At 37.3% G+C, this 27,068-nt stretch overlaps 1 long non-coding RNA gene across 1 annotated transcript; it reads right to left on the reverse strand.

Moving 5' to 3' along the window:
* Positions 1–1,413: 1,413 nt before the first annotated feature.
* LOC135287980 (uncharacterized) lies at positions 1,414–7,557 on the reverse strand. The gene is made up of 3 exons (XR_010351378.1): positions 7,433–7,557; positions 2,496–2,575; positions 1,414–1,504 (listed from the first exon to the last, which is right to left on the reverse strand). It is a non-coding gene; the product is annotated as an uncharacterized LOC135287980 (long non-coding RNA).
* Between the last annotated feature and the right edge of the window lie 19,511 nt (positions 7,558–27,068).

Genomic DNA, 27,068 nt, shown 5'->3' on the forward strand with positions numbered 1-27,068 from the left:
ACAAATCCCATAGCCGAAACTTTTAATAGAGTAGGTATTTGTATCTATGTGTGTATGTATGTATTTGTATGCAGGTATTTGTATGTATGTATGTATTTGTATGCAGGTGGGCAGGGCATGCACCCAACCAGAGCTGAAATGCAAAGCACAGTTTTATTTCATTCCCTCGCTAACAACGCCTGGCAGCAGAGACACACAGGGACATGGGCTCCATTAGCCTTGGCTCATCCTGGACAGAGACACACAGGGATAGGGATCCATTAGGCCCAGTTCATCTTCCTGGATCTGCCAGGCAGCAGAGACACATGGGGACATGTGCTCCATTAGGCTTGGTTTGTCCTGGGGGACAGAGACACAAAGGGATAGGGATCCATTAGGCTCAGTTGATCCTCCTGGGCAGGAGGGGCACTGCCGACTCCAAAGTAGCAAAGGGCTCCATGCATGCACAGTTTATCAAAAGATTGTGCTTCTATAACCCCTGAGCCTTTGATCTCTCTCTCCCAGCAGGAGGCTCAAGCACATCTGTGAGAGTATGTACACAGGGACTCTACTTTTTTGAAACAGGCAGAGGATGAACAACACTAAGCATAATAACTGGAGTTTTCTCACCCTGAAATTCTTGGCATTCCCACCTGCAAGGTCAGTTGAGCACATTTACTATCCTCCTCATCATTTTTCCATTTTTAACCATTTTTTCCACAATACTGTTCTATTACTTCAACTGCTTGAGACTAAAGATTTCACTGGACACAAATGCCAATTCAAGCATTTGAGAAGGTGGATTTGATTTAGCCTGTATATGTTCTATGCATGGAATGAAAAGAATGTAAAAAAATTCTTTATGTGTAGTGTTAAAACCAATTTCTCCCTAATTTACTAGTCACCAAAGAGTAGTAAAAGGGAAGAAATTATCATAGACAACCTATATCTTGCAGACATTGATTAACATTTCCAGTACACATCTGTTGTTGTAGGCTGAAAATTTTCCTCAGACAACATAAGCACTTTGATTCTGACTGTATAAAATGATTGATAAAACTAAATAACTTCTTACTCTGGTCAGAAGTACATTACAGCCCGATACTAACATTGCCATAAATCAAAAATTTTGTGTTCCATTTATGATATCCCCATGTCAAATTAATTTTGAAATTAATATTGCAAATTGACCCTTGTCCACTTCTCCTATTTTTTCTCATCCCAAGCATTAAATCTCATACACCATATCTTAATTATTTTTTCTCATTTCAAAATAAAATTTATTAAGACATAAAAATTATGCAGAACATTGGGTGCAATATCAGTGGAGCAGCAACATTGTACAACAAATCTGAAGTATCTACTACTTCACAGTCCACAGTAATCAGATGGTAACGGATTTTGTCACCACATCACTGCTGACTTCAGTAAGTCCTTGAAGATGATCCTTACTCTCAGTAAGAGTATTGGCATATGTTCTCAACAAATAGAGAATGTGGCCCGCCATTAAAGATGGCTCCTTTTCCTGTTATTAAAAAATTATTTAAAGATAATCAATTTCAGTGGAGAAAATTATAATTTAACTTGTGTTATTAATAATTTTGCCATGAAAGAAAGGCAATAAAATAATAAACTCCTAATGGAAGTTTCAGATCTTAAAATGTAATTCTTCAATTCTTTGTAACTACTTTAGTTAGTTTAGCAATGAGAAGTTGTGCTATCGGGAAAAGCATTGGCACTAAGTAAGGTGCATAGAAAGCTGCTTCACTTATGTAGGAAACTCATTGCTACATCAAAGAAGGCACACAGAATAGTGCTACATAGAATGGCATTATAGAATCAAAATGTTTGACATGTTTTCTACCCATTGTAGCAACTTTTCCTATAAGGCTATAACAGCACCAGAGAACTGATGCACATAATCCGAAAGAAAAAAAAAATAAAAAACCCACAAGAAAAATTTCTCCCGGAATGTAGCGAGCATATGAATAAGTTACCAGGAGCGGTAAATAAAAATACTAAATTTTCCTCGATTGTCCACGGGGTGGCGCGTGAGCCATGTAGTGTTACGAGCAGCAATACTGTAAATTCAAAAAGTTTTGTCTTCCGTGAGGCTATCTGATTGGTCTGGGGCCAAATAAATACCTATAATTATCCAGAGTAATTCACAAGCAGGATTTATTTTCCGGTAAGAACTACTTTCATTAGTTAAGCTCCCTAAAAGTGTTCAACAATAAGTCAAGCTCCTTACCACACTACTGGCCACGATGGTTTGAGCATTAAATTTCCCCTAAGTGTTCTTTTTCTTTGCGATAATTTCCATTCTTGGCAGTATCACATTCATCAGAGGTTTTACAGTTGAACAAGTAGATTTGTAAGGACAGAGAGAGATCTGACAAATGCCAGTAGGAACACAAAATGAAGAGCTTCCTAAATGCTCTATAGCTTGGATCATAACTGATCATATATTGCTAATCGCACATTGGTAAAAGATATCCCTGAATTTACCTACTTACTTCATTCAAGATGGAAAGGACTAATACCTTTGAAGAGTCACTACATAGATGTGTAGCTGTACACACTGCTCTCTGGAGAACTGCAGCCGTTAAAAACAACAAAAGAAATTATTAAGATTAATTATTGCTTGCTAATACAGTGTAGCAATAGGAAGGAAAAAGAGGAGCCAGAATTGTGCCCCTAGCCCCTAGTTTTCTATAGGCTGTGAGAAGTATTTCAAAGTCGTTCAAAAACTTTTTTGCTACTGTAGCAATCTTCAAACTGCCCCCCAGCACTGCTAGGAGATTTTAAGTACAATTTGCAAATTTCCAGTGGGTAATTTAGTGATTTACTGGCTTTGGCTCTGAGATGAGGGCAAATGGTTTCATTTGCCCCACTTGAGTTTCTTCATCAATAAAATCATTTGGGATTCTTATTACCCTCCTTTGTGAAACTGAACTCAGCACTGAACAATTCCAATAAGCAGTATTATAATTAGTCCAGATAGAGCAATCCTTTCTATGAGCTAAATACTGCCAGTCAGCAGCATTTAATTTTAAGAAAGTTTTGTATTCTGAATATTTCCACAAGTCCTGTTTCTATGATACCAGAAACTTGACAGTCAAAGCAGGGTTATGAGGTTAATGCTACAGTAGGGGATAGAATAATATCATAACTATTCATCATTTATAATTTTAATATATTCTATGGGTACCTGGTAAACACAAGAAATGTTTCAAAGTAGATAGCATTTTATAAATTACAGTATTGTAATTATGACAAATGTTAAGCTCTTTTTAATTTTTATTATTGCATATACACTTCTGTCAATGCATGGAAGAACTTGGTCCCCAGGTATTTTCTCCCATAATCTCTGTACCTAAACTATATTTTCATAATTTCTGCTGATTTTGTGGTGTTAGGTTTGGGGGTTCTTGTCCCCTTCCAATTATTTCCATAAATTTCCATCTCAGAAATCTGCACTCCTATTTTATTCTTTAATGTATATATGTAAGAATCTCTACCAGAGACATCTTCTCATTGGTATTAATGTTTACCCAACCAAGGAATCTCATTGTTCTTCATTAATTTTCTACCAAAGAGTTTTGAACAACTACTGGTAACAAAAAAAAAAAAAATACAGATATCATGGGCTGATGCTTTTGCAGTCAAATTAATGCAATTTTTTTTTCTGTTTTCTTGGGGGTTATTTTCCTGAGAAAAACCAATGCTAGTGTTTTTGAATGTGGTTTTCCTAAAATTATTTGCTCTGGAATAAATAACAGAAAAATACTACTAAAACAGCAGAAAAAGAGAAATCCTGGGTTTGCATTAACATTGTTGCAACATTTGTTTATATAGCCAAAAAGACCATGGCCTCACTCTGATGTGTAAATCACTGAGAAACTGGAAATTACTTGCCCCCATGAAAGTGTATTTAAATAAATAAAAATAAAATAAATAAATCTTTTCTCACTCAATTTCCCTTAGCTCAAATAACATAATGGAGCCTAATCTTTGGTTACAAGAATGAATGAGGGAGGAAAAAGATCCCCAGATTCCTACCGTGACTGAACGTTGCACAACATGCTGCTCTCAGTCCTGATTCTTTGGAGTTAAAGGTAAGGCGATAAATAGAATTTTAAGAAAAAATAATGAGCATTTTCTCATTTCTTGTTGAGCTTCAATTTCTTCTTCTGCACTCCTGTTGCCTTATGTTTTAGCATATGATGAAAACAATATTCAAAAAATACATAAAATTTCTGATTTACTTGGTGACATTAAGTACCATATTCAGGCAGTTTTATAGCATGGACAGCTCAGAGCTGACTATTCCCTATTCTCAACAGCTGTTCTTAACATAACTGGGTATTTAAAAAAGAAAAATCATTCAGATGAAATCTTCCTAATTAAAGCTGCTTAAAAAAATATGTAGTCAAAATAAGAAGACCAGTTACTTTTCGAAAATGACTAGATGTGTTGCTCTCCAATCTGTAGGAGTGAAAATGACACCCTGAAAGCAGGGACCCTGCTCTTTCTGTTGTTTCTATCATTTGCAAATTGACTACATTAGCTGCACCTCAGGAACTATGATTATGGACTCTTTTGGAAATAGCAAGTACTGAATATCAGTCTTGCTGTGATGACTAATTCTTATCACATTATTTCAGAAGAATTAAACAAAGAGCACATCAATTCATTTTCTTCTCAGAAGATAAACATGTGCTACTTTTCAAAGAAGAGAAAAGCAGCAGCAGATCATAAGCAAAACTCTGATGGTCAGAATAGGTTATTTCCACATTTTTTTCACTCTCTTCAATTCAGTTTCTCACCACCTTCACTCTAATGCCACCCACCAGGAGCACAGATGTTCACATGCTGTGGATTCCAATGAAAATCCTTCCTCACGATAAGTAAATTATGGCAATGTGATCAATTAATGTCTTTTGAGAAATTATATGCCTGAAAAATCACTCAATATATGAGAATTTAAGGAATACCTGATTTACATTAACTGCACTGCAACTACTCCGTTCAAAAACAATATCTTGTAAACAGAATAATGCAACGATTGGGGGAGTTAAAAAACAAAATTATGCTTGGGACCACTGAATGTGCAATGTTCTTGAACTACCAAAAACTGATAAAAAGAAAATTTTTGAGTTTACAAGGCAGATACTTTAAAGCAAGAGATCTCTCTCTTATTTAAGCTGGGGGCTTACAAATGCACAGAAGACAGTCAAGAGTTCTGATGCTACTGAATATCAAATGAACAAGGGGGTTTGGTTTTTTTAAAGCACAACTGTAAATATGCCCAGACAAGCTGTGGACCCCCACCCCTGAAAGTATTCAAGTTCTGGTCGGATGGGGCTCTAAGCAACATGGTTTAGTGGAAGGTGTCCCTGCCATCCACTGGCAGGACAGCTGTAGCTAAATGATCTTTAAAGTCCCTTCCAGCCCAGGCCATTCTATGAATCTGTGACTCTAAATCATACCTTTTTTTAGCTTGGGTTGTTTTTTTTTTTTTTTTCCTCAGCTATTTAGGTATCAAAATAATTGGGAAAAATGGATATTAAGCAGGAATTGCAGGTGATGAAATTCTAGGAGGACTGCGCACACTCACTCATTTATCTTTCAAGCACAAGTCTGTCACACTCCAAGTTTGGCACATCATGTTTAGGGTGGGCCAGATGGCTTTTCTAAAGAATTGCATTTGTACTAAGATAAAAAATAGCTATTTGCTGAAATTATGTTAGAGCTAAAGCACCAAGTTTTACATTGGATGCAATCACAAACGGCTTAATATTCAATATAAAAATAAAATAAATTCATTGCTTTGATTCCAAATGGAATAAAAAGAAGCCAGAGAAGAAACAAAAGCACTTTTATGTCAAACAGAGAACAATTTATCAAACAGAATAAAAATACACAGCTCTCAGGGCTCTAAACATGACCACAATGGTCATACTGGGACACACAATCTTACCTTCCATTTTTTTTTCATTCCATAAAATATTTGAGCTTGCCAACACCTTGTACTACAGCCCCAATTACAAGCTGATTTCACTCATGTACAGTGATAATTCTCAGTATTTTGCTTTCTTGCTTTTTGAATTAATCTGGAAAAGGAGCAATCAAGATTTTTTTTTGGGGGGGTGGGAGAATGAGGAATTAATTTCCATGTGTATATGGCATATTCAGTGCATAATATACATGAACAATTCCAGGTCTCCATAGGAAACTGTTGGCATGGCGCCTCTGAAGGCTAAACTGTAACACATCCCAGCTGTGGACAAACAAATGGCTTTGGCACTTACCAAAAGATTTCTCCTGATGGAAAATTTATTATTATCTTTTTTGTTAAGCACAACAAAATGCTATAATGAACAGCACTGAACAAAATATTAATTAGAAAATGCTGCATTGGTGCAACGCATTCAAAGGAGATGCTATTCAACCACAACAATCTCTTTATCTGGTTATGAAAGAAATCATTGGCCATTAAGATGTAACAGAGAAGGAAAATAATGTCACTGGTATAAAAAAAAAATAAGCAGTCCACACTATGGTCAAATCCTGAAAAGTGAGGGGAAACTCCCATGCGCCCCAAATTCATCAAGAATTACCAATAAAATCCTTCTCTAGTCTTGGTGTTGGAGTTTTGGAGGTGAATTCTTCGCACAAGTCTTATACTGCAAGTTTATGTTTCCTTCAGATGGGAAAGGTCCACAACAAAGAGCCCACAGAAAAACCCTCTGCCAGTATTTGCAGCACTAAAAGCTCATTTATGTGTGGAGGAGAGGAGTAGAAAGCTTAGAAAAGTTGTTTCTTTCCCTCTCCATGAGTGGAACAAAGGCATTTGGAACAAGCTCAGGTCTTGTCTGGTTGAGATGTATTTGCGCAATGAACAGTTCCTGCAAAGTTTTCTATACATAATACAGTTTTCCAAGGGCCAAATACCAAAAATATTTAGTGTAACTTGGAATAGAACAGCAAAACAGTGGTGGTTGTACACCTTATCCAGGTACCATATTCTTGCAACTATACCTCATGGAAACGATGTAAACATGAAAATAGAGGGTGCAGTGAGTTCCTTTAATTACTATGAATTCCATATATATGTAAAATCAACACGTTTTTTATTTAAGGAACTCCTTCAGTAGAATTCCATGCATATCTAAGTGTTAAGATCAGCCTGTATGCTCACCTTTCGCATAATCAGGACTGCAGCTTTCAAAATCTCCCTAAGAAAACACAGCAAGCAATTGTTTGTTATTTCATGTATATTGTTAAGGAATATTGATGTGGATTTAATGAAAAATCCTAACAAGATTCATGTGTAGAATTTTCATATGAACTGTTTAAATAAGTATAATGAAAAAAAAAATTTGCAATGAAAATGTAAAACACTCATTGTGCATTCTGGACACATAAAAAGATGCACTTTGATACTTACCAAAGGTTAGAGAAGAAAGTTAACAACCACAAATTGGCACATGTTTGAAGGGATAGCTTATGAAAGTAAATAGTCTCTTAAAACAAGGACTTGAAGAAACATTTCAGAGAGAGCTGGGGACGAAAATGGCACATTTCTAGTATGACTCTTACAATAGCTAAATGGGCTTAATTAGTAACATGCACTAATTGCTGTTTTAAGAGTGACGTTACATTGTGTGCAAAATACATTAGAAAATTGCAGGGTAGATTAAAAGAAAGTAATACAATACATACTTTTGGAGTACTGCAATTCTAGATGGAATGGAATGGAATGGAATGGAATGGAATGGAATGGAATGGAATGGAATGGAATGGAATGGAATGGATGGAGGCTTTCAAAGATATCAAGGATGAAAGCCAAAGGAGGAAAAGAGCTATCAAAATGCAAGGAAAAGATTGGTCAAGAAGACACAACAATTCTGTACTTCTTTCCAAGAAGACCTCACCATAGAGGGTTTAGTAGCAAATTTCTCCTGGTGCATTTATTAATATTAAAATATTAAGAATTTAAGGAATGGTGAGGAATCCTGCATGCTTTCTACATCTCTGCAAAGCTCCAGACATCAAACAGTGAATATATATGGTGTAAATACTCTTATTTACATAGTCTGAACATGGAGATGAATTTTGGTGCTAACTTGCAAAATGGCACAAAATAGTACCTTCCCTATTTTTCAGGACTCAAAATACTAAATCCTAAAGAAAAAAAATATCAACAAAAAAACCCCAAACCAACTTCCTAGGGCTTTAGAAAAGATTTTAATTTCTTTGCACTGATCAAGGTAAGCAAATGTCTCTCAGAAAGATTGAAGTCATATGCTGAGAAAATTTTTACCCATGGCTGAAGCATGTTTAGTATCCTGTATAACCATGGCCAATGGATGTGTTTAATAGAGGATTCAAACACCTTGGTTTCAGTGGGACAAGAGGATGTGAAAATGAGAGCAGCAATGGGGTATTTTCCCCATTTGGAAGAATTATTCTTTGCCTAGCTGTACTTTGGGTGTGGAGCCAAATACTGTAGATCTGAAAATGGTCAACATTTCTGGCTCAAGGACCCACCCTGGGGCTTACACTGGGAGTCTACAGAGCTTCCTCCCCTTGGATGTGGACCTCTGAAAAAAATCCATAAAATTAAAATAAAGTTCCATTTCTACTTTGTAACCTCTCTGTGTCCTTTAAAGTGGTTTTTTTTGGAGCTGAAAACCCCCTGGAACTTCAAGCAAGAAACAGGCTCATTGTTATTTGACTCATGGTGAGTGCAGGGCATAGAATGGAACAGAAAGGACAGTCATGTTATTCCCAGAGTACTGCATGACAAGCTACAACCCAGGTCTGAGGGCTCCCCCCCAGAGAGCAGCTCTGCAGTGCAGGTCCCAGGCCCACCCAGGAGACAGAGGCAGAGACGGGCACACCCACAGCAGGGCTCAGGCTGGGGCTGAAGGTCCCAGGGTGAGCTGGAACACATTCCCTGGGCCCTTGGCAAGAGATGGGAAGAGGTCCCAAGAGGTGGGAAGAGGTCCCAAGGGAGGAAGACCCCCACCCCCAGAACCCTGACAGAAGTAGATTTGCACTACTATTATTCTCAATTTAAGAGACTGATTATCTACTTTGGGGGTAAAGTATTGGGCCAGTTGGACCTTCCCTCTAAGAGAATGCTGCTGTTCTGGCTCTTGTAGTTTTGTATGTTTTTTTCATGGGAAACAGTTCACACATTTCTAAAAATCAGTATGAGAAGATAAAAAAATCCATGGGTAATGAACAGCTATTGCTCACTTAATTTTTTTAAACATTTAGTTCAGGATCATGTCCTGCTTGAGGTGTGGGAGGAAACCTAGAGAAACTGGATGACCACAGAAGTCTTCCAAAAACTACACTCCACACCTGGTGTTTGAAAATTTGCACTGATGGTCAAATGACCTTAAGATGACCCACAGCTCTCATCCCCATCACAAGGTGCATACCTTTATCACATGAGGTAACAGAACCAATACCTAGTCTGGGGCACGGTTATGGATACTCAGTCCCTTCTAGAAGTGCAGGGCTGGGCAGAAATATCATCAGAGATTACCTCAATACATCCTGGTAGGGAAATAAGAGAGGCGAAGAAGAAAATAGGGGATGTACTGGAAGGAATAGTTTACCTGGAAAAGGGCCCACAAAAATAATCTAGTTTAACTGCCTGAACACTTCAAGAATGACCAGATGTTAGGCTCATTGTCCAAATGGCTCTTAGACATTGACAGGCAAAGGGCATTGACCACCTGTGAACTTTTTGCAAATCCTGACCTTACTTACAAAGATCATACAATTCATATTTACTCCTAACTTCCAAGAGGAGATCCCTGTTCAGCCAAGCTGGTCTTCTGACGCACTTTCTTGAGTTAGGACACAAGAGGATTGTCTGAACTTTTGCTGTTAAAAGGTAGTTCTTCAAAACTGCCCACCACACATGGACACCTTAGCCTGCAAAAGCAGATTCCCAGCGGACAAGGCTTACTGGCTCTCTGACCAACTTTGACTTTTCTCTCTTGAAATCCAACACAGCAATTCTGCTGACCTTTTTGCTTATCACACCAAAACTCTAAATTCAACCATCTCGGGATGACTGTGGCTAAGACAGTCACCTACCATTATATCTCCCATGAGTCCTTCTCTACTCATAAAAAATTCGTCTAAGTGGCCATCTTTTCTTGTTTTCTCACTGAGTATTTGGAACAAGGAACTACCTTCCACAAACTTGAGGAATTATAGATCATTTATTCATTGCAGTAGGTTTACTTTTATTTTCCATTCTCTGTTTAAATTATTTATAATGACATAAATTATTAACTCCAAAACTTATCAGGTGACATCTTATGAGGTGGTTCATCTACTTTCCTGAATTTTTTTTTCAATCTACACAAATAAAATAGTCCTCCCTGAATGTACCCTATCTGCAGGTTCAGCAGAAAATATTTAATATAGATTTGAATGCTACTACTTCTTTCTGTTGATCTGCTTTCCACAGAATTTTGCATTCCTCAGCTCTTTGCATAGCTCCTTTCAACTGGAACGAAGAAGAATTACATATAAAGCATTTGAACTGTCAAAGGCCTCATTCTTCTTCAGTGACCAAAATGAAGCTGACTCTTCAGCATCCTTGGTACACTTCTGTCCTTTCTTATTCAAAATCCCCATGCCGGGGTCATGGTATAGAGAGTGGATACCTAGAAATACTCATACTCAGTTTTCCTCTAAAAATTAGTTTTACTTTCATTATCTTCTCAGCCTTACAGCCCTGTCCAGCTGAGCAGCAAACCCTGTATCGTGAATTTAAGTATACCAGCAATAGGTTTGTTTTCATATTTATTGTCCTAGGGAGTCTCACCAGTAAACTATAGGAATCTAGTGCTCCTCAAGTGAAATGCTGAAAGCAAATGAAATGCTGAGGCCCTAAAGCCTCAGGAGTTTGGGGTCTAAGATTGAGTTCTTGTGTAGTATGACGCCTGCAGCCAGGTAGTAATTAGTATTGACTCCATGATTCCAGAAGGCTGATCAATCACTTCATTATTTTTATCCTCTTCTTCTTAAGAAACCCATTGTTTTTTTTAGACAACTATGATACACGTGGACCTAATAGGTCTTCCAATCCAAACACCACCACCACTGGCTAATTAAGAAACCACCCTTTGGTAAACAAATCTCCATAACACGTTCCACATGTTCACAACAACAGGTGCAGCAAGTGAAGATAAGAATTGTTTATCATTCTTTTCTCTGATCTTCTCACAGTCTTTCCCAGGACAATGCCTGGGGAAGTTCTGTGTTGCTCTGTGGCCAGAGAGCTGCTGCCACAAGATATATGTTAGAGTAGGGTTTTGGACTTGTATTTCTTGCTTCCAAGCAGATTCCTTATGAACAGATAGCTCCATGTTCTCTCTAAATGAATATTTATCTGTTTGCTGCAGAATGGAAGAGCAGAAATGGGAGAGAAAATAATGCTTATGAATAGAGTATAGCCCATGAGAAGACTAAAGCATTATTCTGTAAGATGAAAGACTTACATTAAAATTCTCTTTCTGAATCAGTGAGAGAGTGAACATGAACTTGGTGAAGAGTTTGGGTTCAGCTATTAAACTTCAAAATAAATTATTGACATGGCTTCAGTTCCAATCCTGAATACATTCCCTAGTTAAAAATAGTTACCTTCTGTCTGGCATTCAAGTAATGTCTGCTGGCAAAATATGTTGCTCTTTCAATAATCAGTCTCATGCTGCTCTTATTCTGAGCAGGCAGTTCTCTGGTCCTTTTGTGAGTGGAAGAGTTGCTTCCAAAACAATCTAAATACCCTAAATCCAGTCACAACCACAGTGGGACATGGGAAAGGAGAAGTTTCATAACTGAAAATCCAAACTACCAGTCTATGGGGGCAGTTTACCATTCTTACTGCATCTGAAAAGAAAGTTTCAAAGTAGGGATTATCTAAAAGATATCTGCTTAGAGCTGAACAAAGCACGCAGTTCCTTACCAGCACGCATCTCTTGGAGGAGGAAGGGCCAAATCAACTCAACAGCAACTAGTTTCAATCTGAATCTGTATTAGCTGTCCCTGCACCATGGCCATGACTAAAGCAAGCAAGCAAGAAAAGTCCTCTGAGCAAGCAATTATCACCCAGAGGCTAAACCTCCATAATGAGTCCAAGCTCACTGACTCTTATCTCAGGGAGATCAAGACTGGCTGCCAGTATAAACCATTTGTTATTGCTCTGGCAGACCTGTTGTAATTGACCTGCATGTGTATGAGCAGCCCAAAGACACCTGCTACTGTCAGATTTACAGAGGACAGATAATGCCAACTAAGGCTTTGGAGGTCAGAGTAAAATGCTGGCGCTTTGTCCAGTTCTGAGACATCAGCTTTGTTACTTTGAATCTGTCCAGCTCGCTTTACAATGGGCATTGTGCTAGCAGGTATCTGTGAAATGAGCTCTGCATTCCTTTGCAGCCTGGTATACCAGCACTGACAGGGCTGTTTCTGTGTTACCATGGCTAGTTCATTTGGACCATGTCAGTTTCCTGCCACAAGGCACTATATAGATTACCCTTATATAAGTCTCTAAAGGAAGAGATTAATGATTGCCTAAATGTGTATGTTCCAGGAAAAAAAAAAAATTTAAATATACATACTTAAATTATTATCAGTAACCATATAGTATTTATTAATACAATAAGAAGAAATAATACATATTTATATGTTTTATATATTAAATAATTGACATACTTCTGTTATTATATCACCTGCCTAGTGAATGAAGAGAAGACAGGGGATGCAGTTTTTCTGGATTTTTATACTGTCTGTCCCAGCATCCTCTGGACAAGTGGTCCAAGTGTGAGATGAACAAGTAGATGGTGCACTGGGTGAAGAACTGGCTGAAGGACAGGGCTCAGTGAGTTGCAAAGAATAAGGCTACATCTGGCTGGTGACCAGTGGTGTTCCCTGGGGCTCAACGTGGTGCTTGGCCTCATAATTTTAAAAGGATTTTAAGGTACATGAACTTATCCCGAGGAAGGCACCAAAGCTGGAGAAGGAACCAGATGACATGTCCTCTGAGGAGTGGCTGAGGACTCTGGATTTGTCTGGTTTGGAGATGAGGAGGCTGAGGGACAACCTCACAGTTCCCTGAGAAAATGAAGTGGAAAGGGAGGTGCTGAGCTCTTCTTTCTGGTATCCAGTGCAAGGACCTGTGGGAATGGGTCAAAGTTGCATCCATCAAATGAAGTTTGGACTTGATGTGAGGAGACATTTCTTTACTCAGAGGCTGGGGAAACCTTCCAAGATTTCCTGTAGAGGTGTACAATGCTTCATGCCTGCTAGTGTTTAAGAGGCATTTGGAGAGTGTCCTTAATGTCATGCTGTAACTTTTGGTCAGCTTTGAGGTCAGGCAGTTGAATCAGATGACTGTTGTAGATCCCTCCCAGTTCTCCTCTCCTCTCCTCTCCTCTCCTCTCCTCTCCTCTCCTCTCCTCTCCTCTCCTCTCCTCTCCTCTCCTCTCCTCTCCTCTCCTCTCCTCTCCTCTCCTCTCCTCTCCTCTCCTCTCCTCTCCTCTCCTCTCCTCTCCTCTCCTCTCCTCTCCTCTCCTCTCCTCTCCTCTCCTCTCCTCTCCTCTCCTCTCCTCTCCTCTCCTCTCCTCTCCTCTCCTCATTTTAGCTTTTTCCAAATATTTAATGGCAGAATAGCATTTAGACATACTGAAATATTTGAACATAAACATACTGAAATAATTTCAACTAGTTCAAATCTCCTTTGAATGTTGGACTCAGGTGTTTGGGATGCATGTCCCCCTTCCAAGGATTAGCCATTGATCATAGGTTTATATTGAATTCGGCTGCTACTTGTCTAGTCAGACATCTGAGTGCAGTCAGAACTTAGCTAAAAATCAGATATTTCTGAATAACTCTATTACTCATCTCTCAGATAGAAATCTGTTATCAGTACAACTGAATCATCACCATCTTCCATAAATTTGCATAAAATTTTGTGAATCTGTAACTCCATGCATTCAGTCAAATTTATTTGAAAGAAGCTTCAGACTTCAAAGAGAGGCTGGATGGTGGATAGTGAGTGTCACTGAAAAAATATTTCTTGAGTAGGAACTGAAATGAAAGCAGGGGGGTTTTTTGGGAGGTTTTTTGGTTTTGTTTTGGTTTTGTTTTTTTGGTTTTTTTTTTAGATTTGAGTAAGAAGCCACTTATTAATGTGTACTTATCTTGGATATTAGTCTGACAGATTCCTCTTTGATTTTTACTCCAGTTTTTGGTCTCCTTTGTTACTAAACTCTGCCCTCTCTCACAATAAATGTTGTCACTTAGACAATAGGAAGGCTATCTATTGATTTTCATCCATAATGCCTTGAAGATTTAGTTCCCGCATGAAGAATTCATTTCAGTGTAATCACTGGGAATGATTGCTTGTTTCCATCTCCTAAACCAGTAAGAACTCAGGCCAGCCAGTCCCACCTACAGAGGAGAACGGAGGGATGTGATTGAGAAAGGAAGGAAAAATTAACACTACCCTCCAGGAAGTATAATGGTAATACTCCTGGCATGGCTTCATGGCCATCATTATACTGCTGACATCGCACAGCACTGGGCATGGCACTCCTGAACAATGTGTTACGGTTTCATCTAAATTGGACGCGTGAAGAAGCCAGATAAGGCATTTGCAGAGTGCACTTCTTGCTGTTAAAGTTTGTGTAAAAATTAAGACAGACTGTTTTGCACTGCCCTTCTAATAGTTTCATTTTTACTATAAACGTAAAAGGGAAAGTGGGGAAGGATGAGTTTTTTCACTATTTCTGTCACTTTACTGTCCTTATGCCACGGAAAAATGTTTCACTGTCTGCTCTCACTGTGTTCTACATTTATATATAATGTGTCACAAGGCCTTTATTTGACTTTTTATACCACTTATTTAATTTTAAAAGGGGTTTTTCTTTGTCAGTGCTAGCAAATGGCAAAACACATACTACTTAGAGGTGATAAGTCAAATTATTTTAGAATTAGAGACAAAGAAAAAGCAGCAAAGAGAATGGAAGTGATTTTTCAACTAAGCAGATATAAGGTAAGTGTTTGAATATTATGATCTAAATCTAATATTTATTAGTGTGGTTCTATCAGCTTTAACAGAGCTAGATCACTTTACACTATCAAATTGTACAGCATAAATAATATTAATAGTCCTTTTTTATTTTTCTAAAGTTCTTGGGAGTCATGCCTTGAACCAAGATATTGACAGCCACCATTCAGAAATTTCATCAGAACTTTTTAGGGGAAGAGGGAAATAAAAAAAATATGCAATGCAAATAAAGGTTATAATTCTTATTTATAGTTGGAAATATATCTCATTGCTGACTATGACATGGTAAACACTGAGCTATGATATTGTACTTTGCTGGTACACTTTATTGAAACCATCAGTAGTACATAAGACTTATTGATAGAATAATTCAGAGAAGTAAAAAAAAATCACAATTTTTTAGCAATGAAAGGACTACAGGAGACATAAGAATTTTTAGAATACACACTTCATTGCTTTATACAAGAAGAAACTGCCTTAGGCATATCCATGTAATTTAACTCAACACATCCATTATCTATAAAAGAGTTTGATCTCCAGATTGGTGAACAAAAATTGCAACATTTACACTACTCAGCAACTAAAAGAGCAAATCTGTTATTATGCATTTTGCTAACTGCCATACTCTCTTTTGCTCAATAAAAACTTATCAAAGTACCCATAAATCAAAACCCAAAGAAACTCTAAATAGTTGTAGAAATATTAGGATTTGCCCAAGGATAATTTTAAAACTAGCACAACGAATTGTCAGATCATCTGCACTCAGCTTATTTCAGGCAAAAACTATCAAATACTGCTATGTAAAGAAAACACAAACTATGATGTCTAAAGCAAGGACACCAATAATAGGAACTGATTTTTAAATGGCAATACTGAACAAAATACACTAGAAATAGTCAGCCTATATATATGTATATAAAATTTAATTCTGCAAACAAACATGCAGTTCAACAACTATTTTGAAGGACTCAGTCTTGGCCTTTAGGCTTTTCAGCATATTCCCAAAATCATGTCAACATTTTCAAATATAGATTCACAAATATAGAGATCAATACTTAGGCATAGGGTCACAGATAGATTATAATTTCAATGCTGGAATTAAGATACCATGGGATCATAATTCTCTTCATAAGTGTTTTTCCACTGAACAGGAATTCTGTGACAGCTTTACAGCAGCTATGTAAAATAGTATTTTTCCTTTAGTTCACTTCAGAGACTGCATAGCTCAAGGACTCTGATTTGCAGAACCTAAATCTAAAGACAATAGAAGTCAAAAGAAACCTTCTCTTTTACTTTAACAGACATGAATTCATGTGTTTTGTTTCTTTCTTTTTACTATTTTATCCACTATAATTTTTTTTATGTTTACTGTAATCATTTATAAAATTAAAAAATTTAGTAATCAATGTATCGTAACAATACTGTGCTGAAACATAGTCCATATGATAAATACATTATCAATATAAATATTTTCATTGATTAGAATGACCAGTTTTTATTAAATTAAATACCACACTTCTATCACTGTTAATTATAAATGTTCAGCAAGTAGGTGCAGAAGTAGATTCTACTGTGTATATTATATCCTTCATTTCTAAGGGTAATGAAATTAAATTTATGCAACTTCTCTGTCTGATAAAACTACTAATAGTTAAAAAGAACATGAGAAAAGCTGAATTGTCTAGACACATCTATGTGCTCCAATAACCTCTAAACAGCAGGGTTTCAGTGGTATAGGGTTCCTTTGCACTTGTCAAATAATCTACATACATAGCCAAGGAGAATTGTGAACTATTGACTAACCACAAGTAATCTTTTACAGATACCAAATATATTCAATTAAAACACTTTGAAAATGCAACAAAAGATGGACTCTTGAAAATTACTTCAGATTTGAGGGGGTAATTGAATTGTAATGTTAAAGATAAAGTGATAATTTAGTTTTTTTTGAACTCTGATGTGAAAAGACAGCTGGGGGTAAAATTAGAAAGTGTTATATTCACTTCCTAACAGAAGTTATAATGGTATGGGAATTATAGGGTGAGATGCAGTTGCTGCTTCCTGGATGGAATGCGCTTGGCATGCTCAAAACCTATTACATGATGATTCCACACACCCACAATCTGCAACTTTTAGCACCTGCTGAGGGGGATGGAAGGGAGTTTGGAACAGATTGTTTACATACTTGCAGAGAGGGGACTTTGCAGCTGATAAACTGCATAGCACTTGTCAGTCAAGGGGGATAGGAGAAGATGTCTTGCTGCTGAGCCAGAAACAGTAACTAAATCACTCTCCTCAGATGAAATTGGTTCATTATAACCTAATTGCAATATTAATGTGCACCTCCCTCCCAAAGTTACCTGGCCCAAGACACAACCACCTCCACTGAGCATATGCTCTCTATTTAATTGACTAGAGCTCTAAGTGCAAAGCAAGAGAATTTTACACCAATCAGTGACAATGATTCTTTATTTTACAGAATTTAATTTCCTTTAACTAAAAGAAACTTTACACCATCAGTATGACTACAGTTCCTCAAGCTCCACCTAAACACAAAGAAATAGTATAAAAGAAAGTTGAGAATGGAAGAATGTCAGGGATGACTCCAGTGTAGCTACTGGGATCAGCTGACAGCCTGAAACTGTGGTCTCCTCCATAAGGATCACTACTATATTCTCCCCCATAACGACTACTACTATATTTTATTTTGATGAAAGCTCACAGTCCTGTACTCATCTACTATTAGATTTGGTTTTTGTAGGCTCTCCCTTCCAACTGCAATAAAAAGGCAGGGCTACATATAACCAAAACCCCTACACAGCCTTTCCTTAGAAGGTGACTGATTAAATTCTCCAAAATCAGCTTCTACAAAACAATGGTATTGCTCACTCATGAAAGGGTATGTTGTTAGAAGAAAAAATATTAAAACCAGCAAAGTTCATGCCCTGGTTCACTTATACATTATCCTTTCCTTGTAAGTTCTAGCAAGCTGCCTTTAATAATGCTTTTTCATGTTCATAGTGGCAAAAATCTCCAACTTTCTTTGTATCTGGAAATGGTTTAAAGCTGGACAAAATCATCTCATGGTATTTCAAAGCTAAAAACTTCTGCTGAGGCAGCTACACAAATCATGTGTGCAAAAATTCCACTTCATATGGGAAGCCCAGTTCTGCCCCAAGCTGAGGGCTATGGAATAATGTGTGATAATAAAATCTAGACTGGATAGTGTTTTCCTTCCTCTCCTTCCCTTCTTCAAGACTCACAAATTGCATTTCAGGGACTGCGGATAAGACTGTCAGCAAGCCCACATTTAGAAGAAAAGATGTCTGCTCACAAACAAGGTGTTCTGACTCATGTTCACTATAAAAATCAGTTGCAAAAAAGGATTTTTCAGATAAGAATTATTGAGAATGGCTCCACAGTGTGATTAAAACTTCTCTTGTGTAATGTTTCTTCAAAATGACCAGAGAAATCAGTATTTTCCATAGCAAGAGAAATTTCTTTCCTCCTTTTCATTATTTTGCCTTTGAAATCTGTAACATATTCATAGTCTGTGGTAATATTGCAGCTTATGGGCTTCATTATTACCTCAGCTGTGTTTTACATGGACTGCAACCATGGAAAGGAAAGTGAAACAGCCCTTGTACTATTAGTCTGGACATCAGTACTGGGCATGGACATCTAAGCTGCAATGGATTAGGGCAGGTAAAGCTAGGGGGCTGGACACTGGTACCTATGATAATGCTTGCAACTCTGTAAAGGGGATAGAGCAAACTTATTGAAGGGCATTGTATTGCTTCTTTCCATCTTCACATTTGTAACCTGGCCTTGAAGCAGAATTTTGCTTTTTTCAGAGAGACCAGGTGTACCAAATAGCAGCTTATGATAGAAAAAAAGCAGAAAAATAGATACAACCACGTAAATGATAGATGAATACTCTCAGACAGAATCAACCAAAACTTTTTTGACAAAATGCATTTCTTGTGAGTGGATGGGGAACTCCCACTTGTCAAAATGAAAAACACTACACAGAAATAAATTTATTTTGAAGAGAATTTTATTGCCTAGAATGAAATATCTAGTCCAAATGAGAGAAGAGACTCTTACCAAGAATTCAGTGTTTGTGACATTTGTCATGGTACAGTAGGTCAGTATTTCTCTTGAAACATTTCGAGTGAAGAGATTATGTAGGGTAGTAGTGTTAAGGGTAAGGGGGCCACTAACTGCTGCTTTTATGATAAAATGACTGCCTGTGGCAAAAGAGAATGTGTGAGGTGGTCTGTGCTGAGCAAACACACAACTGAAACACCACATTTTGCATTTCCTGCCCCTACCTCAGAAAGTCCCTTCCTATAAATGGAAATGTGCATGCTCTGTAAGGAGTAATAAGCTCTTGGACTCTCAGGGCTTAGCACAGGCTCATGGATCACGAGCCCCACTAAAGGTGGTCTGTTAAAAAGTCCCTCTTGCTCTCAGCAAGGGCAAGGCACATCTTGCACTGCCAGTGAAAAGCATTACACTTGAAACTGCTGGGCTAGGCAAGGGCTGCACACTGCATGGATGAGGAGACAAAACATAAGCAGGATAGCTGCAAAACTGAGGAAAAGAGTGAAATATTCCTACAATTCTAGTGAAGACGAGCAACTGCAATACATTCTTCTAAAACAATTAAACCAAATGTATTATTCTCTACACATTACCAGCCAGAAACACAGTAATATCAGGCTTCCCAAGGATATACATAAGTAAAAATTCCCCTTTTTTTTTTTTTTCTTTTTTTTAATTCCATTAAAGCGGAAATATCACAGCAATGAAAGTATCCATATAGGGTTATCTTAATTAGTATTTTCTGTTCTCAGAATAGAGAGAACTACTAACTCAAATAAATATATTTTCAGTTAATTGCTGCTGCTGTACAACAAAGAATAAATTTTTGTGCATTTACAAGCTGAGGTGAATTTCTGAGGCTTATCTTTCAAATGAAGTACATTTTTTTATCAAAAGCATCTCATAACTGCTGTTTGCAGCTTTTATCTCACTGCTGCTGTATATCACTTTATCTACTGGAAAAGCTTGCACATTTTGCACTGCAATATGAGAGAACTGAAATTCAAAACATATAAAAATCTCACAGTGTTATGGTTCCATTAATGTTTTGTATATTAAGTAGCAACAATACCAGTAATGAAACTTCTATGCTACTGTGATGGAAATAGTAGGGAACCTTTCAGTAAGTAAAATCCCAAGAGATTTTACCACAGCTTACATTCCCAGAACACAAAGTTCTGATGTGAAAAAGTAAGTATTTCTAGAGATAGTACTATTGTTACCATTGGTGGAAAGCCAACTTATTTCATCATCAAGAAAATATGTTTTATAAAAACAATGCTATTTTTTAAATTCCCTTAGAAAACAAAAGTAAACTTTATTTCCTTGTGACCTATCACCATCAAATGACTGTTGTGTTCCGTTCATCCGTTTTGATCAAAAAGATGAAACAAGACTGTTCTTTTAGTGAGGTCATGTATCTTTAACTGCCTCTGTCTTAAAATAACACCTGCAGAATGAAGTCGGTGTTTTTTCAAAAGGGCTTTTAATCATTCTTATAAAAAAAGGTGAGAATTTTAAGACCAATATTTTCTTTTATTTATTTCTTGTGCTGTTATGTCTTGGCTAGTATATCATTAGTATATAATTTTATTTTTATAAAATAGTTTATTTTCTATTCCTTAAATCACTTTGAGCTGTGAAGTATGTCCTTGTCTAACATAATTCAGGGAGCAGAGTGCAAAGACTGCTACTAAGAGCATCCTTAAGAGAAGGAGCAAGATATAGTCTGAGAATCAGATTCTCATTTTGATCCTTATTTTGAAAAACCATGCATTTCCACAGTGCTCCAGAGAGTAGCCTCCATCCTCATTCACTCAATAATGCTTTCATGGGTTCCTGAGCTTGCAGGGACACACAAGCCTTGGAAGGGAAGAGTTTCTCTGTTGCTGTCAGCAAGGAAAGTCTGCAATTTGTGTTCTTTAAGCTATAGTCTTAATTCATATTTTGAGCTGCAGTACCTTAACCTCTGTACTGTGGATAATTTCTCCACAAATGATTTAGCCTGCTGACCATTTCATAGGACTAGCTATATATCCTTGTTTGCTAAGCACGGTTTTCATTAAATTTAATTACTTTGCCCTACAGCTTGCATGGGAAAGGTTCATGGTAAAGGTGCAGCTATTAAATAAGTGCAGCTACTAAACAAGGCCAGCTGCTATTAAAATCTACATAGTAAAGGTGAAGCTACTAAATTAAGGTGATTACAGTTTGAAGGTGTTTCTAGATGAAGACATATGGGTAAGCTTTTGCACCTATAGTGCATTTTACCATACACAATGTTGTAAAACTTGGTGAGCAGCTCAGCAAGATGTTTCCACATTTTAGCTGTTACAACAATGTCATATTAAACTAATTTCTACAAATATTAAATATATTATTTTAAAAATTTTAATCCATTAGGAATTCATTTGAACACTTGACACTGCAAGAAATTCTGAAATTCATAATGAGTCTCAAAATCTCTGCTATACTTCAAAGTAAAAACTCCATTTAAAAATTATTAAATATTTTTCTAAACTGTATTGTGAAGAGTACTCTTAAGTAGAACACAAGTCCCTAGTGAATTGCTGGTAGCTGGCTCATCTCCAATTTTCACAGGCTGTCACATTTTCTAGCAAACTGGATTCATTTACTTCCCATAGTACTTGGTCTATATCTTCCCAAAATCACACTTTACTCCTTGTAGTCATGAGATAAGAGTCTGTGTTCATGGTTTCTCATTTCATTGTACCAGAATAACTGCTCTTGCAACCCATCAGTGCAGTGTTTGTACAAGATGCCAGGGTTTCTGTGCAAGGCAGGAGGCCTTCTAAGGGAAAAGTCTCCATATACATTTTTTGTAGCAGTTGGGGTAGCCAGACTTGGAATAAACCATACCCCAGATGGATATGTTTGGTAGAGGCTCTGAGGCATACTATCCCATCATCTGTGATCAGGTATTCTCTTTGAGGGAAGTAGCTGAGTCACTTTAGAAGAGAGTTTAGAAATTAGTTAGGATACGTGCAAAGTGCGCAAAGGTCTGGAAGTGGAATAAGGAGCAAGTCAAATCGCCCATGTAGAAACATCCTAAAGCTGTGCAATATGACTGTCCTTTGCAGAGTAGAACACTCTAATTAAATTGCTCATAGACAATAACATTCTCATTATAAAGAAGAGTTTGGGGGATCTATCACTATTCTATTGTTAGGAGCTCCCAGAATTTCCATTATTTTCCTGATAATGTGGTACAGACAGTTAAGTTCCCTTCAGCACTTCTTCAGACTGTAATGATTTTCTACACCTGGAAAATCTAATAAGAGTAATAATGTAATATTAAACCAATCTGAAATTCACTGAATTATTCTTGCTGATTTCAGTGGACTTTGAATGACAAGTCACAAGTGACCAAGAGGTCACACCAGAGTTTTGAAGACTTGAGGATCTGTCAAACTACCTACATTCTTTTCTGAATCTCACATTTCAAGCCCTAATGTCTGAAAGGTAATTTTGCTGTGATCCAAATTGAATTTGGTGCTGTGCTTAAACAAGATGAAATGCTTTGAAGAGGTAACAGGTCTTTGAAATCCGTATTTTTTCACATATATTTAATAATAATAAATATATCATTCAAATAATAATGAAGCACATTTATTTTATTAATATTATTCTTTCTTTCCTTGATCATATTCCAAGAGTTTTTCAATTGTAGATCTTTGTGACAAGACCCAGATTCAGACAGGGCTTTGAGGAAGTTTATCTAAAATTTTTCTTTATGATGAGTACCCTAAAATATAAAATGACTTTTATCAATCTGGTTTTATTAAAGTATAAATTGGAATACTTTATTTTTTAAATCAAGATCGACATTTAAGACAGATTATATACAAAAATCTTTGTCTTCTCAGAGTTTCCTTGCTTCAGATTTTCCTATACAGAGTGTTATGCAGAAATACTACAGTATGTTTCTGAGATGCAAGTTATGCATTGACTGTCTTTGCCACCTCCAAGGTCCATCATCCCTTTTCCCAGTAGTGTCTTCATAGTTGCAGGCTGCTGGCAGATTTCTTCACCTCTTATCTCACTGCCGCATGCTGCGACCTGTCTATCACAGAATCACAGAATAATGAGGTTGGAAGAGACCTCTAAGATCACTGAGTCCAACCTATGTCCTAACACCTCATCTCAGAAGCTAGATTACAGCACCAAGTGCCATGTCCAGCCTTTTTTTAAACACATCCAGAGATGGTGATTCTACCACATCTCTGGGAAGAGCATTCCAGTACTTTATTATTCTTTTGGTGAAAGATTTTTTCCTAATATCAAACCTAAACTTTCCCTGACGTAGCTTGAGACTGTGTCCTCTGGTTCTGTCAGTTTCTGCCCGGTGGAAGAGACCGACCTCCACCTGTCTACAACCTCCCTTCAAGAAGCTCTAGAGAGCAATGTGGTCACTTCTAAGCCTCATCTTCTCCAGGCTAAACAACCCCAGTTCCTTCAAACATTCCTCATACGGCTTGTGTTCCAAGCCCATCACCAGCCTTGTTGCCCTCCTCTGGACACGTTCAAGCATCTCAACGTCCTTCCTAAACTGAGGGCCCCAGAACTGGATGCAGCACTCAGGATGTGGTCTCATCAGTGCCAAGTACAGGGGAAGAATGACCTCCCTGCTCCTGCTGGCCACGCAATTCCTAATGCAGGCCAGGATGCCATTGGCCTTCTTGGTCACCAAGGCACATTGCTGGCTCCTATTCAACCAGCTGTCAACCAGCACCCTCAGGTCCCTTTCCGCCTGTACACTATCCAACCACATGTTGTAATGTTGTAGGGGATTTTTATGGCCAAAATGTAGAACTCACCACTTCGACTTATTAAACTTCATGCTGTTGGACTCTGCCCATCTATCTAACTGATCTCTGTCTCTGCAGAGCCCTTCTCCCTTCCAATAGATCAACACAAGCTCCCAGCCTAGTGTCGTCTGTAAATTTGCTGATGAAGGACTCAATGCCCTCATCTATATCGTCTATAAAAGTATTAAATACAACTGGTCCCAGTACAAACCCCTGAGGGACTGTCTGCCAGCTGGATGCAGCACCATTCACCATCACTCTCTGGGCCCGGCTATCCAGCCAGTTCGTAACCCAGCAAAGAGTGCTCCTGTCCAAGCCCGTGGGCTGCCAGTTTCTCCAGGAGTATGCTGTGGGAGACAGTATCAAAGGCCTTGCTGAAGCCTAAATACACAACATCCACAGCCCCTCCTGCATCCATCAGGCAGGTGACCTGGTCATAGAAGGAGACCAGGTTGGTCAGACATGATCTACCTTTCCTAAAACCATGCTGGCTGGGTCTGATACCCTGACCATCCTGTAAGTGCTGTTTGATAGCACTCATTATGAACTGCTCCATTATCTTACCTGGTACTGAGATCAGGCTAACTGGCCTGTAATTACAAGGATCCTCCGTCCTACCTTTTTTGTAAATGGGTGTCACATTGGCCAGTTTCCAGTCATCTGGAAGGAAGGCTCCTGTGGTCCTCTAGAACAGCAACCTCCCACCTCCTTCCATGAGGACCTATCTCATCATTAATCTTTTATAAATATAGAAGTAAACAGGTAGATATCAAATATCATAATCTGAATGAATTTTTTGGGTTTGGAGAAAACTGAACCTTACAATAGGACTTCCAAAGAATTTATCCAGCAAATACCTTAAAAATAAATGATGATACTTTCCCTAAGGACATGTGTGTGTCATCGTAAGATAAAGTGAATTTTGGAAATCAGTTAGAGCTGTTAGTTCCTCTGGATTTTCTGAATTAGTCTGTTTTAATCTATATGTATCTAAAAATGGTGTTTTGCTACCTCAAGTCCCATTTTGCACTCAGACATTGCCTTAAAGGTTACTGTGTATCTTTAGGCTGTTTAGCAGTTTAAAAGAGAAACTGGGGAAGACTGAAGATAGCACTACTGAGATGACTATTGAAGGCTTTCAGTTTCTCTCAACCTTCAGAAACTTGTGCAGATTTCAAGATCTTTAGAAATCCTTGCTGACATTGCTAGGAGCCAGGGCACTTCCGATGAGTACCAGGAAAAACACACTCCTAAGAACATGAAGAACCCCTGCTGCTTAAATAGTCTGCAAAAGACTATTTTGGAGAACACAAAGACTTTACTCAACTCTCACATGTGACTTTCTAAACACTTATGCATATTGTTTTCATATTAGATACCTACTGGATTCTCCTAACTTTTGTGTACTGTACACATCTTTTAGCCTATTGCCTTTCTACAAGTACTAGGAGGCAGAAAAACAGTTCCTATATGTATGAATATCCTGAGTCAAATACCTTGCAACTTGCTTAAGCAATTTTTTCATATAATAAGGTTACTTACAACCACAATACTCTCTAAAATACTCAAAAAAACTATAATATTGTAAAAAGTGCTTTATTTCCAATGACCTTACAAAGCACTCAGACTATTAAGAGTAAGTAAATCAATATTAAAAACGGATTTAAAAATCTTACCTTTTCCAGACCAATAACTCATGTTTTAACTCTATTGAATTAGTTTAGCAGCTCAGAAATACATTTAAATAATTTGTTTGAAATATATGCCTTTTTTAAGACCTTCTACATTCCTTCAGTTTTTAATAAAAAAAGAAAACTCAAACACAGGTATTGGTTAGCACTACACAGGTATGTTCCAAGCGTTGTTTTATTAAAGTAATCCACAAAATCAAAGAAAAACTCCCCAGAATATTAAAGTTTGAAGTGATTTTTGACATGGCAAATTTAAGAGATGAGTACATTTAAGAACAAAAGACCCAGGTCCTGTGGAAAGGAACAAACATTATTATAATAGAATGAACAATATGTTTAGCAAATGAAATTTATGATGGTATTGATGAGCCTTTGGGATCAAAACTGAGATTGCCCCCTTAGTATAATGGAAACTAAGATCTGATTTCCAGTATATTTATTTCAAATGTTTTTCTTTACTCAGCTGGTTTTCAGAACTTACTATAGCATACTGAGTTGTGCCAACTATGCATGTTTTGTAACAGGATGACCTTCTATCAACTCATAATGAATTTAAGTGTAGTTGTAATAAGAATATCAAAGGGAGTTTAAAAGTCATGTTTATAATCTTTTGGTAAGGCCATAGACTTCATTTTCATAATGTTATAGCACAGATTGAAGTAAATTTCAGTTATACTTCTAATGCAATCTCAGGCTTGCAACCAACTGCTTCAATTATTTTTTCAGTAATGTCTCATCTAAATTTTCTGGTTTTATTCCTGATAGTCCTTTTTTTTCCCTCTCAAAACAGACATATGTGCAAGAGGAAAGCAGCCATGGAGTTTTCTGAATTCCACATTTCCTCTGGAATTACAGCACATCGGCTAGAGTAAGGGCCAGAAATTACATTAAGTTGCTGTACAAACTCTGTGATTAATTTCTTACAGGCTCTCCTTATGGTCAGAAAGGATTTTTAATTTTTTTTAAAATAATTAATTACTAAACCTGTGGAAAATAATCCACTTCTGTAATATGGATCCTTCTCTTAAAATTTACATATTTGTAGCTAAATTATAAATCTGTGGACTAAAAGACATCTTCTAGAACATGGACTTAACTTCTGGTACAAAGAAGAGCTTTTTATTTCAAATGTGACAGAAGGAACAAGTTCTTTTTTGGGGTACTTTTCTCCAGCTAAGGAGGGAAAAAGGAAGGAGGGGGGAAAAAAGATTGCTGCCTCATTATGTGGAACTATGCTGGCAGTGAAAGGAAGCTAATTTCAAAAGCATTGTAAATTAATTATTCTTTCATAGTTTGGTGTTTTCAAAAACACACTTTGTGTTTGTTCTTAACAGGGTTAAGAATTCAAATCAT

Source organism: Passer domesticus, chromosome 1 (genome assembly GCF_036417665.1).
Source record: "Passer domesticus isolate bPasDom1 chromosome 1, bPasDom1.hap1, whole genome shotgun sequence".
NCBI lineage: Eukaryota > Metazoa > Chordata > Aves > Passeriformes > Passeridae > Passer > Passer domesticus.